Consider the following 12,156-nt stretch of genomic DNA (forward strand, 5'->3'; position numbering starts at 1 on the left):
TTATGCTTTGTGAAAATCTTTTGAAAAACCATGCAACCCCTAAGACGTGGTATTCATCATAGGTGAAATTACAACTATCAATCACAATAAGCAATACTCAATTCCCCGGTGGTATTCCGACCGAATTGCATCCAATTACTTATCTAACATCCTAATGGTCGCAAATCATTAAGACACAAAGACAGTTTAAAGTACAGTGATTAATAATTCAAAGCATGCATGCATAATATCATAAGCAATTAAATAAAAACTACATATTCATGCTAAGGCTCAAGGCATCACCCTAACAAAAGAGAATTAGTTACGCATATGCAGAATAAAAATCACAAAGTTTTTATTGAAATAGAAAAAGAATGAAAACACCTTGTAGAATAAAGTCTGAAAATCTCTAAGCTTTGCCCAAAATCTTCTCTCCAATCTTGCGTACATTTTTTTTAGAGAATCCTCCTAGAGCCGGCCAAAAAGGCTTATTTATACTACTCTAATGAAATCCTCCTAGTAAAAGGTCTTAGAATAAAAATAGGAAACCTAATAAATTGAAATAAATTAGGAACCATAATCCTAAATTAACTTGGTAAATTCGTCTAAAAATCTGCACAGCTACGTTTTGAACCCAAATCAGCTCCAAAACTGGCCCAAAATAGCTGAATTTAAAGCTTGAACTAGTCTGAACACTTATCCAGAAGGACACGAACCCATTTGAGGTCATCATGGGCTTCAAAAATGCAATTTAAGCCCAAAAAATCATTTTTCAGCAACGCACACTGCTTCTTTATTTGATCGCCAGAAAATAACCGCTTGGTAGAAAAATCTCATATTTTGATATGAATGCACCAAGAGACACACAAACGTCCTCCAATTTGAATCACTCCAAAATTCGTTCGTTTGATCATGTTTTACTCTAGAGGAATTCAAATGTCCTATATTGAAAATATAAAGCAAAATATCAAAATTCTACCAAAATAGTTACCAAATTATACTAAGAATAGGATAAAATATATAATATCATTTTGACTCATCAGTTTTAGTTATTTAACAAGGCGTAGTATTTAATTTAGTTGCAGGATGAAGAGAGATGAAAATCAAGCAATTAGCTCAGCATAGCTTTTCGCGGTTAGCTTTGATCCTTGGTTGCGCTTCTCCAGCTTCTACGAGGCATTGTTTGAGCTAACTGCTGGTTGAGAGAAAGTGCTCTGCTTCATATAGGAAAACCATGCATAGACCTTTCTCTCAACCAGCCGTTAGCTCAAGCAATGCCTCGGTAGAATATTCAATTATAGTTACAATATTGGAGGAACATATGTACTCGGTATTCTCAACATCTCTCACAGAAGATCCTACATGCACATAACTGACAATGCCAACCAGATTTTATCAATTAAAATCAACTCAAGAGGGCTGTCGAAATGTATGTTGGTCGCTAGCTAGTTTGCGTTTTCTTTTATACAAACCTACCGTAAAATTTGTAAATTTGATATCTCACAATTGTTTTCTCATTAGATTTTCATGTTATGTTACCTATCTGTCGATTTAATAGTAAATTTTTTGGGTTTTTCCTGCGTAGCTTAGGTGGAAGACAAATAAGAACCCTTTTTGGGGAGCCCAAACCATCTATGAGATACCTGTTGATGCACAAAATCAGCGAAGACTTTGGTACAACAGAAAGTGTCAGGTTTTGTGACCTTCGCTTGGTTGCTTCGGTCACTAGTGAGGATAAGTACGTAAATGAATAGAGACAGAGAAGCAAACACAGGATGTACGTGGTTCACCCAGATTGGCTACGTCCACGGAGTAGAGGAGTTCTTATTAGTAGTGAAGGGCTTACACAAGTACAAAGGATCAAGCTCTCAATTTAGTGAGTTCTTGTGAATGATTTAACACAAATGGCATTAGGCAATATTGTGGGGGAATGACCCCTATTTATAGAAAAACTTGTAGCTTTGTCACATTGACATGTGTCATGTTGTGATTGGTTCTTGATGTTGACACGTGCTGCGCTCTGATTGGCTTCTAATCTTGACACGTGTCGAGTAGTGATTGGCCTCTTGGTCGGAGGGGAACTCTTCTGGGTCCTTGACAGTATAGCGTTGGCCGGTGCTCGGTAGTTTCGGGATTGGTCAAGTATGGTACAAACAGTGCTCCCCTAAGTTCCCGAGTGAGGGAAACTCCTCGGTTGGGGACTTGCAAGATCCAATCCCTTGAGTAATCACGAAACTTCTAAGTACCGAAGTGTGGTCTGATCTTCATCTGCCCTTCTCTGGAAGTACTTTTCCTCCATCCGGGAATGGTGTATTTAGCTGATGTTGACGCACAAGGTAATGTATCAATTTCACTTGAAGCTTAGTTATAGTTTCGGGCTTAGTCAAGTGTGATACAAACCCTATAGTAGGAGTCCCCCAAGTCGCCGAGCTAGGAGATCTGCCGAAAGAGGTGACAGACAAGGTAAGCAGTCAAACTTCCAAGTAAGCAACCCAGGATCAGAGGTTTGACGTCGGCTTCCGGTTGATTGTTCTCATTCTCCTTGTCTCTCATTCAACTGCCAGGATAAGGAGAAGCAAATGGATAAGAGATGATATGAGATACTTTTGCTTTTGAAGAAGTAACTTTCCACAAGCTTATTCTTGAACTGTGCTGGAGGGTTTTCTGGTGCCCTTCAGAGTATAAGGCCGACTCAAAAATTTGAGGGTCAAAACAAGTCCATCAAATCTAGAGTACGTTCGACCTTGATGATATGGGATACTTTTGCTGTTGACGGAATAATGAATGTGGTATGGAAAGGTGTCGTGCTGTAGTGATCTGTTTCAGCTCACCGTTGAACCTTCTGCTTCAATCTTTTGCATGGCAGAAGTGGTGTGCAACCTTTGCATTTAAATGGTCCTTCAGAACATTCCTTCATAGTGACTCATCCACGCTTGGCAGCTTCAGTGTAAAGAGCCAATATCTGATCAACTGTCATGAGGTATTTGCCGGTGGAATTCGTGACCTTGACAGCAGTTGAGGATGAGTACTCGAGAGCAATGCTAAGTAAGCAACCAGGCAAAGGCTCCAGGCAGTCAGTTCCAAATTGGAGGTTTGATTTCAGGTTCCGACTGACTGCTCTCTTTCTCCTTATCCTGCAGGTGTGGACAAGGACAAAGACAAAGACAGGGAGAAAGCATGATATGGGATACTCTTGCTTTCGACCCTGATGATATGAGATACTCTTGTTCTTGGTGTGGCTTATTTGCTGAGGTATTATCGGGGGGAAATAAAGCTGAGTATTTCGAGAGGTTATGTTGAGGGTGCCTTTTCGAATGCGAGAAAGGGTTGAGCATTTTTGCAGGTTTGCCTGTCCGTTGAGGAGGGAGGTCAATGTATATAGGGATTTCCCAATAACAAGTAGTAATGCTATTCCTTTACCCTTCTTGGTCACAGCAATGTAGTGGGAGCTGCCAGCTTCACGTGTTTTAATTTTGTCAGAGCACTTTGAAAAAGTGGTATGTGGTATCTGGAAAGCTGATATTACGTGTGAAGATTACAGACAAGCTTTATCTAAGGAAATCTGGCTCTCGAAGTTCTGAGAGTTGTGCCTCTTCGGTTTTCGAACAAGCAATCCCGTCGAGGATCTGACTCTCAAGATTCGGAAAGCGGTGCTACTCCGGTTTTTGAGAAAGTAATTATGTTGAGAGTCTTTTCTCGAATGTGAGTAAAGGTTGGACGTTCTTGCCAACCTGTCTTGCCGCAAAACACGGAGGTCGACACACATAGGGACTTTCCAGTTGTCAAGCAGTGGTGCTGTTCCTTTACCCTTATGGGTAATAGTAGGGTAGCTGGAACTTCGAAATTCTCGTGCCTAAACTTTGTCAGAGATCTTTGACAAAGTTATATGTGGTACCCGAGGAGTTGATGGTGCATATGGAGAGCGGTGATTGAACAGTAAGATTCAAGTGCTTTCTACTTCACCAGAAATCTTCGACAGATTGCCCGTAATTTCCGCAAAGCTGATTGTGCATGTGACAGGTGCTGACGAGGCTGCAAAAGCAGGTGCTTCTTCGATTTCTGAGATCGGCCCTCGTAACGCCTCTTCGATTTCTGAGATCGGCCCTCGTGGTCTCTGAGCAGCCCAGCTTTTGAGAAAGCAAACGCCTCTTCGATTTCTGAAGCTCCGTCGAGTGCAGATTTTTATAGAGGCTGGCATTAAGTTCCACAGCACACTTGAATCTCTACCAGTAGAAGCTCATTTCTTGCACTTCTAAGATCTTGATTTGTCTGACCTCTTCCTTCTTCAACACATTTGAAAATGTCTGGACCCTCCGACCGTCGTTTTGACTTGAACCTTGGAGAAGAGACAGCCACGCCTTCTCCAGACAACATATGGCGCCCATCCTTCATATCCCCTACTGGTCCTCTTACCGTTGGGGATTCTGTGATGAAGAATGATATGACCGCTGCAGTGGTGGCCAGGAACCTTCTCACTCCCAAAGATAACAGACTACTTTCCAAACGGTCTGATGAGTTGGCTGTTAAGGACTCTCTGGCTCTTAGTGTTCAGTGTGCAGGTTCTGTGTCTAATATGGCCCAACGCCTATTTGCTAGAACCCGCCAAGTTGAATCATTGGCTGCTGAAGTGATGAGTCTCAAACAGGAGATTAGAGGGCTCAAGCATGAGAATAAGCAGTTGCACCGGCTCGCCCATGACTATGCTACAAACATGAAGAGGAAGCTTGACCAGATGAAGGAATCTGATGGTAAGGTTTTACTTGATCATCAGCGGTTTGTGGGTTTGTTCCAAAGGCATTTATTGCCTTCGTCCTCTGGGGCTGTACCTGGTAATGAAGCTTCAAATGATGAACCTCCAATGCCTCCTCCTTCTGGGGTTTTGTCAAGTACTGAGGCTCCGGATAACCACCCTCCGGTGCTTTCTCTTTCTGGGGCTCTACCGACTGCTGAGACTTCCCCTAAGCAACCTTTGTGAAGGCTCCCTTTTGTTTGTTTATTTTGACTCATGTATATGTACATATTTGTGGCTTATCGAAAATATTAATAAATAAGCTTTGCTTCATTTCAACATATTGTGTTAAATACACCAAAGCCTTCTTCATAAAGTTCTTTGAATTTTTGCTTTTGTTGAAACCTGTATTGTTGAAGCTTTGTGAGTGAAGCATGTAGTTTGAGGTAGTGTTCCCTTAATTTCCCGAGTGAGGAAAACTTCTCGGTTGGAGACTTGAAAAATCCAAGTCACTGAGTGGTTGTGAGACTGCCGAGTATCAAGGTGCAGTAGCATATGGTGGGAGTCCCCCAAGTCTCTAGTCGAGGGAGTTGACGAATGAGGTGTCTTGCTAATAGTCCATGTCGTAAGTACCAAAACTTCATTCTTTTGTTTTCTAAGTGGTAGCCCCGGACTTTTTCTTCATATATTTTGTTTATGAAGGTTGCTAGGCCCGAATAAGTGGAATTGCAGAAGGTGTAACGGTTGGTAGCTGTTTTATGGAAAGCCATCTGACTACGATAGTCTTGCACATGATGACTATAGGGAGATACACACACATACTGCTATGATAGAGGGTGTAACCGTTGGTGCATTACAATCATAATGGAAGCATCACAATGATGGAAGCATCACAATGATGAAAGCATCATAATGATGAAAACACCATAATGATGAAACATCATAATGATGTTTCTTTGGTGGAATTGTTTTTCATTTCCCCTAACACCCGGAATTGGTTTTCAATATAAGACCATCATCTGTAGCTCGAATCACAAAGTTGTCTTCATGAAAGTTGTTCTTTAATTCCTTAACTACAACATATCCAAATTTGAGAGCCATCAGATCAGTACAACTCTAGAAATTCAGGTACGACGAGTGATTGTTCATCATTTGTCTGTCAACACGTCAGACCTGTTGTGAGCTTCAAAAACTCCATTTTCTCTTGCTTAGATCAACATACTTTCTTCATCGAAGTTGTTCCTCAGCTTGTGAACTACAACATATCCAAATTTGAGATCCCTCGGAGTAGTATAACTCCAGAAATCCAGGTATGATGAATGACTGGTTATTATTTTTCTGTCAACCCGTCAGATTTGTTGTGAGCTTCGAAACTCCATTTTCTCTTGTTCAGATCGGTATGCTTTCTTCATTGAAGTTGTTCCTCATCGTCTCTTTCATAACATATCAAAAATTCAGAATGAACTAATGGTTAAATATTTCCAGATCTTCGAAACATCACAGCAGCTTCGAAATCTGCAAGAATCCGACTGTCATGTTTGGAGCTTCAACACTTTAATTTTCGTCGCTCAAACAGAAATGGTTCCTTCTTGAAAGTTGTTCATATGCTCAAGAACTATAGGGTGTCCAAAATTCAGCTCCATTGGAGAAGAGCAGAGGTTGCAGAAATTTGATAGATGAAAGGAGGCGGAAGAGGGAGAGAGAGAAAAAGGCTCTTGGGTTGGATTTCTATTTTGGGGCAGATTCCAATTTTTGTAGCACCTTCATTATTGATGAATTGCTTGTACTTTTGTCCATTATGAAACTTGGGACTTTGGCTTGTTGTTGGATCTATTATAATATGTTTGGGAACATATATAAGTGAATAAATAAGAAGGAAAATTTTGGGCCCTTGTGGGTGTAAAACAAAAAATGTTTATGTTTACCCAAGTGTTTTTGTACAAGTTCAAGGGCATCTTGGGTTTTGTGAACAAAATTTGTTTATTTGGAGCAAGGTTTTGTGTTGAAGCTTTGTAGGTGAAGCTTTGATGGTGAAGCTTTGTAGATGAAGCTTTCTGGGTGAAGCTTTGATGGTGAAGCTTTGATGGTGAAGCTTTGTAGATGAAGCTTTGTAGATGAAGCTTTCGAGGTGAAGCTTTGATGGTGAAGCTTTGTAGATGAAAGTATGTAGAGGGAGCTTTCTAGGTGAAGATTTTTTAGGTGAAGCTTTGTAGGTGAAGCTTTTTTAAGTGAAGCTTTTCGGGTGAAGCTTTTTGGGTGAAGCTTTTTAGGTGAAGCTTTGCGGGTGAAGCTTTGGAGGTGAAGCTTTTCGGGTGAAGCTTTTTGGGTGAAGCTTTGTGGGTGAAGCTTTGGAGGTGAAGCTTTTCGGGTGAAGCTTTTTGGATGAAGCTGTTTTTTTTTTTTTTTTTTTTTTTTTTTTTGGCGCTTGACACGGTCTTCATTTGCTTGTTTTGTAGTGACTGTGGAAGACGGATTGCTTTCTGATTGAGAAGGGTTCCGGCATCGCTTGCTATGAATGTAAAAGAGTGAGGGCTGAGTTGGCTAAATTACCTCTTTATTGAATTCATTGCCAAATGGCCTTCATTACATAGGATGTCAAACGGCTATAGCTCAACACTTGTACATCGTGAGTCTATTTGTAGTAGTACTTCAAGTGATCAGCGTTCCATGGATGGCCAAGGGTCTTGCCATCGGAGCTTCTAAGTGTGTAAGAGCCAGGGCGACTGATGCCAATGATTTCATATGGTCCATCCCAGTTTGGACTAAGTGTGCCTTCACTCGGGACTCTGTCGCAGAGTAATCTTTTCTTTAAGACCCAGTCTCCTATTTTGAAAGAACGAGGCTTGACCCTAGAGTCATAATAGTTGGAGATGCGCTGCTTGTAGGCGACATTCCTCAAGTGAGCTTGGTTTCTGTGTTCCTCGACTAAATCCAAGTTGAGGGTGAGTTGTTTGTCATTTTCACTTTGAATGTAGTTCTGGACTCGGAATGTTGCTTGCTCGAGCTCAACAGGGACAACCGCCTCTGTGCCAAAGGCAAGTGAGAATGGAGTTTCTCCTGTTGAAGTCCGATATGAAGTGCGATATGACCAAAGAACTTGGGGTACAAATTCTGGCCAACAGCCTTTAGCTTTGTCCAAGCTGGTTTTCAAAGTGCGCTTGATTATTTTGTTGATGGCCTCAACTTGTCCATTAGACTGGGGATGAGCTGGAGAGGCAAAGCATAAGTTGATGTTGAACTTAGAGCAGAACAACCTGAACTTCTTGTTGTCGAACTGTCGCCCATTGTCAGTGACTATCGCATTGGGAATGCCGAATCTACAAAGGATGTTCTTCCACACGAAGTCTTCTATCTTTGCCTCAGTAATGGTTGCCAAGGGTTCTACTTCGGCCCACTTTGTGAAGTAGTCCACTGCAACGACTGCGTAACAGACTTTGCCCTTCCCTGCCGGCATTGGGCCGATCAAATCAAGTCCCCACTGGGCGAAGGGCCAAGGGCTGATCATAGGAGTAAGAGGCTCTGGAGGGGAATGAGGAATAGTCGCATATCGTTGACATTTGTCACATGAGCGGGATACTTTGATGGCATCCTGGTGGAGTGTTGGCCAGTAATATCCTTGGCGAAAAGTCTTGTGTGCTAGGGACCGAGATCCAGCATGATCTCCACAGACTCACTCATGTATTTCCCGAAAGACGATTTCCGCCTCGGCAGGCGTAAGACACCTTAAGTATGGCAGGCTAAAACCTCGCTTATAGAGTTGATCATTGATGATCAGGTAGCGGGTAGACTTGTATCGAATTTGCTTAGCCTGGACTTTATCATTTGGGAGGGTGCCATGAGCAAGGAAATTATAGATCGGGGTGATCCAACTATCCCCCTGTTGTAAGTTGCATACTTCTGCGGCCATGGTGCTTGGTGTTGCCAACAGTTTGACATGAATTTTTCTTCCAATCTTGTCTTCCACAGCTGAGGCGAGGCGAGCCAGGGCGTCTGCATGACTGTTTACCGCTCGAGGAACTTGGGTGATCTGGTAGTGGAAGTGCTTGAGCAAAAGTTGTGTTTGCGCAAGATATGCTGCCATGGAGCTGTCCTTAGCATCAAAGTTGTTGGTAACCTGGTTGACCACTAATTGGGAGTCACTGAAAATATCAATTTGTTTAACCCCGAGGTGTTTGGCCAAACGTAATCCTGCTAGAAGGGCTTCATACTCGGCCTCATTGTTTGATGCCTTGAATTTGAAACGAAGAGCATACTCCATTGCTACTTTGTCGGGCGTAGTCAAGACTAGTCCCGCTCCACAGCCCTGTTGGTTGGATGAGCCATCAACATACAGACTCCATGCTGAGGTCGTTGATTCTACTTTCTGAGCTTCCGATGGTAATGAAGCTACTGCTTCAGGTGTAAAAGCAATGTCAACAGGATATGTGAAGTCGGCGATGAAATCTGCTACTGCTTGGCCTTTTTCGGCTGGTTTTGGTTGGTAGGAGATGTCAAACTCACCCAATGCTATCGCCCATTTGATCATTCGTCCAGACGTGTCAGGACTCTGAAGTATCTGTCGAAGAGGGTGATTGGTAAGCACGATGATGGCGTGTGCTTGGAAATAAGGGCGAAGTTTCCGAGCAGACATGACCAATGCTAGAGCTAATTTCTCAATGTTGGAGTATCGTGTCTCCGCATCTTGTAGGGCCTTGCTAGCGTAGTAGACGGGCCGTTCGACACCACTGTCCATTCGAATAAGAACAGAACTGACTGCTGAAGCCGAAACCGATAGATAGATGATGAGAGTGTCACCAACTTCTGGTTTGGAGAGCAGAGGGGCTTTACTCATGTACTCTTTGAGGTTCCTGAATGCCTTGGCACATTCCTCCGTCCATGTAATGTACTTCTTATTTCCCTTGAGTGCTTTGAAGAAATGAGCACATCTGTCTGTGGCCTTAGAGATGAATCTGGTTAAAGCTGCCACCTTGCCAGTAAGGCTTTGGATGTCTTTTGAAGTTATTGGCTCTTTCATGTCGAGGATTGCTTTGATCTTTTCAGGGTTAGCTTCAATGCCTCGTTGGCTAATCATGAAGCCTAAGAATTTGCCAGAGCCCACGCCGAAGGCACATTTGTTGGGGTTTAACCTCATTCGATACCTCTTCAAAATGGTGAAAGTTTCAGATAGGTTGGTGATGTGTTGGTCAGCATGTTTGCTCTTGACTAACATATCATCAACGTAAACTTCCATGCTTTTCCCAATCTGCTCGGCGAACATTGAGTTGACTAGTCTCTGATAAGTCGCTCCTGCATTCTTTAGGCCGAAAGGCATGACTTTATAGCAGTATAGTCCTCTGTCGGTAGTGAAGGCTGTGTGTTCTTGATCCGAAGGGTTCATGAGGATTTGGTTGTATCCTGAGTAAGCATCCATGAAGCTCAGGAGTTCACACCCGGCCGTAGAGTCTATAAGTCTGTCAATAAGAGGAAGAGGGAAGCTATCTTTCGGACACCCTTTGTTTAGGTCGGTGTAGTCAACACACATTCTCCACAAGACCTTTTGAAGCAAAAGACTTTCTTTGGTCGGATTTTTCTTAACAAGGACCACATTTGCTACCCATGTCGGGTAATTGACTTCGCGGACAAAGCCTATGCCTTTGAGTTTTTCAACTTCTGCTTTCATTGCCTCGTATCGTTCAACGTCATAAGATCTTCGCTTCTGTCTCACCGGCTTGATCTTGGGGTCAATACTCAAACGATGACAGATGACATCGGGAGAGATGCCTGGCATGTCCTCGTATGACCAGGCGAAGACTTCAGTGTTCTCTTTCAAAAAAGATATCAATGCTAACCGAATGGGTGGTGACAATGTGGTGCCAATCTTCACCATGCGATCTGGATAATCTCTTGAGATAGGTACCTTCTCCAACTCTTCAGCAGGTTGGGCTTGCTGGGTGAAAGAGTCATCTCGAGGATCATCGGGTTGATTGTTGCTATCAGGAAGATCCAAGTTCGCTTCATCTAGGCTGGTCTTTGTGACTTGGTCATGTACAGACAGGGTTTCCTTGGGTCCGGGCAAGTGTTGTTGCTTAACTGAAGTGTTGTAACATGATCGTGCACTAAGCTGATCTCCTCTGATGTAGCCGTTGCCATGGGGGACTCCCACGGGGGCAACAAGCTCGCGTGTCTGAGCTTGCCTAGCTTCGTGGAGTGTCTCGAAGAGCTTCTCATATTGCTCCTGGAGGACCTCATTCCTCATTGCTATCTTGTTGTTCTGAGCTTCCAACTCATCGACTTTAGCTTGAAGAAGAACTCGTTTTCCTTCCTTCTTTCGTTGTTTCGCACTATGTGCAAGGGGGGTGTCATTCTGTGTGCTGTGGCTTCCTTCGCTTCCCATGCTGGAGAGGGATGCCTGATCAAAAGAAAGTGTACGAATGATAGAAACCAGCTTGACACAGCTGAAGAGAGTAGGAATAAGTGTTGTTTCCCACATACGGCGCCAAATGTTGATGCACAAAATTAGCGAAGACTTTGGTACAACAGAAAGTGTCAGGTTTTGTGACCTTCGCTTGGTTGCTTCGGTCACTAGTGAGGATAAGTACGTAAATGAATAGAGACAGAGAAGCAAACACAGGATGTACGTGGTTCACCCAGATTGGCTACGTCCACGGAGTAGAGGAGTTCTTATTAGTAGTGAAGGGCTTACACAAGTACAAAGGATCAAGCTCTCAATTTAGTGAGTTCTTGTGAATGATTTAACACAAATGGCATTAGGCAATATTGTGGGGGAATGACCCCTATTTATAGAAAAACTTGTAGCTTTGTCACATTGACATGTGTCATGTTGTGATTGGTTCTTGATGTTGACACGTGCTGCGCTCTGATTGGCTTCTAATCTTGACACGTGTCGAGTAGTGATTGGCCTCTTGGTCGGAGGGGAACTCTTCTGGGTCCTTGACAGTATAGCGTTGGCTGGTGCTCGGTAGTTTCGGGATTGGTCAAGTATGGTACAAACAATACCATTTTGGAAGAGTTAGAATTCTAACCTTGTGTCAAGACCTACGAGCGAAGGGAGACATGTTTTTTCCAAATATTTTACGTGATCGTGAAAAGAACAAGTTATAAACCATATGAAGGCGAATTTCCTATTTATTGGACGAAAGTGTTAGGAGTACTGTAGGTTCACAGAGTTACCAAAGGTGCACAGCACCAGATTAATTCTTGTCTGTATGGGTTAGTTAGGGGAATGCTAAAATAGTTAGCTTTGGTATTTATGTATAAATACTTCATGTACAGAGATATGAAAATATACTGAAAATCATTTTCAGTATATTTTCATATCTCTGTACATGAAGTATTTATACATAAATACCAAAGCTAACTATTTTAGCATTCCCCTAACTAACCCATACAGACAAGAATTAATCTGGTGCTGTGCACCTTTGGTAACTCTGTGAACCTACAGTACTCCT

The sequence above is a fragment of the Malus domestica genome, chromosome 12, assembly GCF_042453785.1.
Source record: "Malus domestica chromosome 12, GDT2T_hap1".
NCBI classification, from domain to species: domain Eukaryota; kingdom Viridiplantae; phylum Streptophyta; class Magnoliopsida; order Rosales; family Rosaceae; genus Malus; species Malus domestica.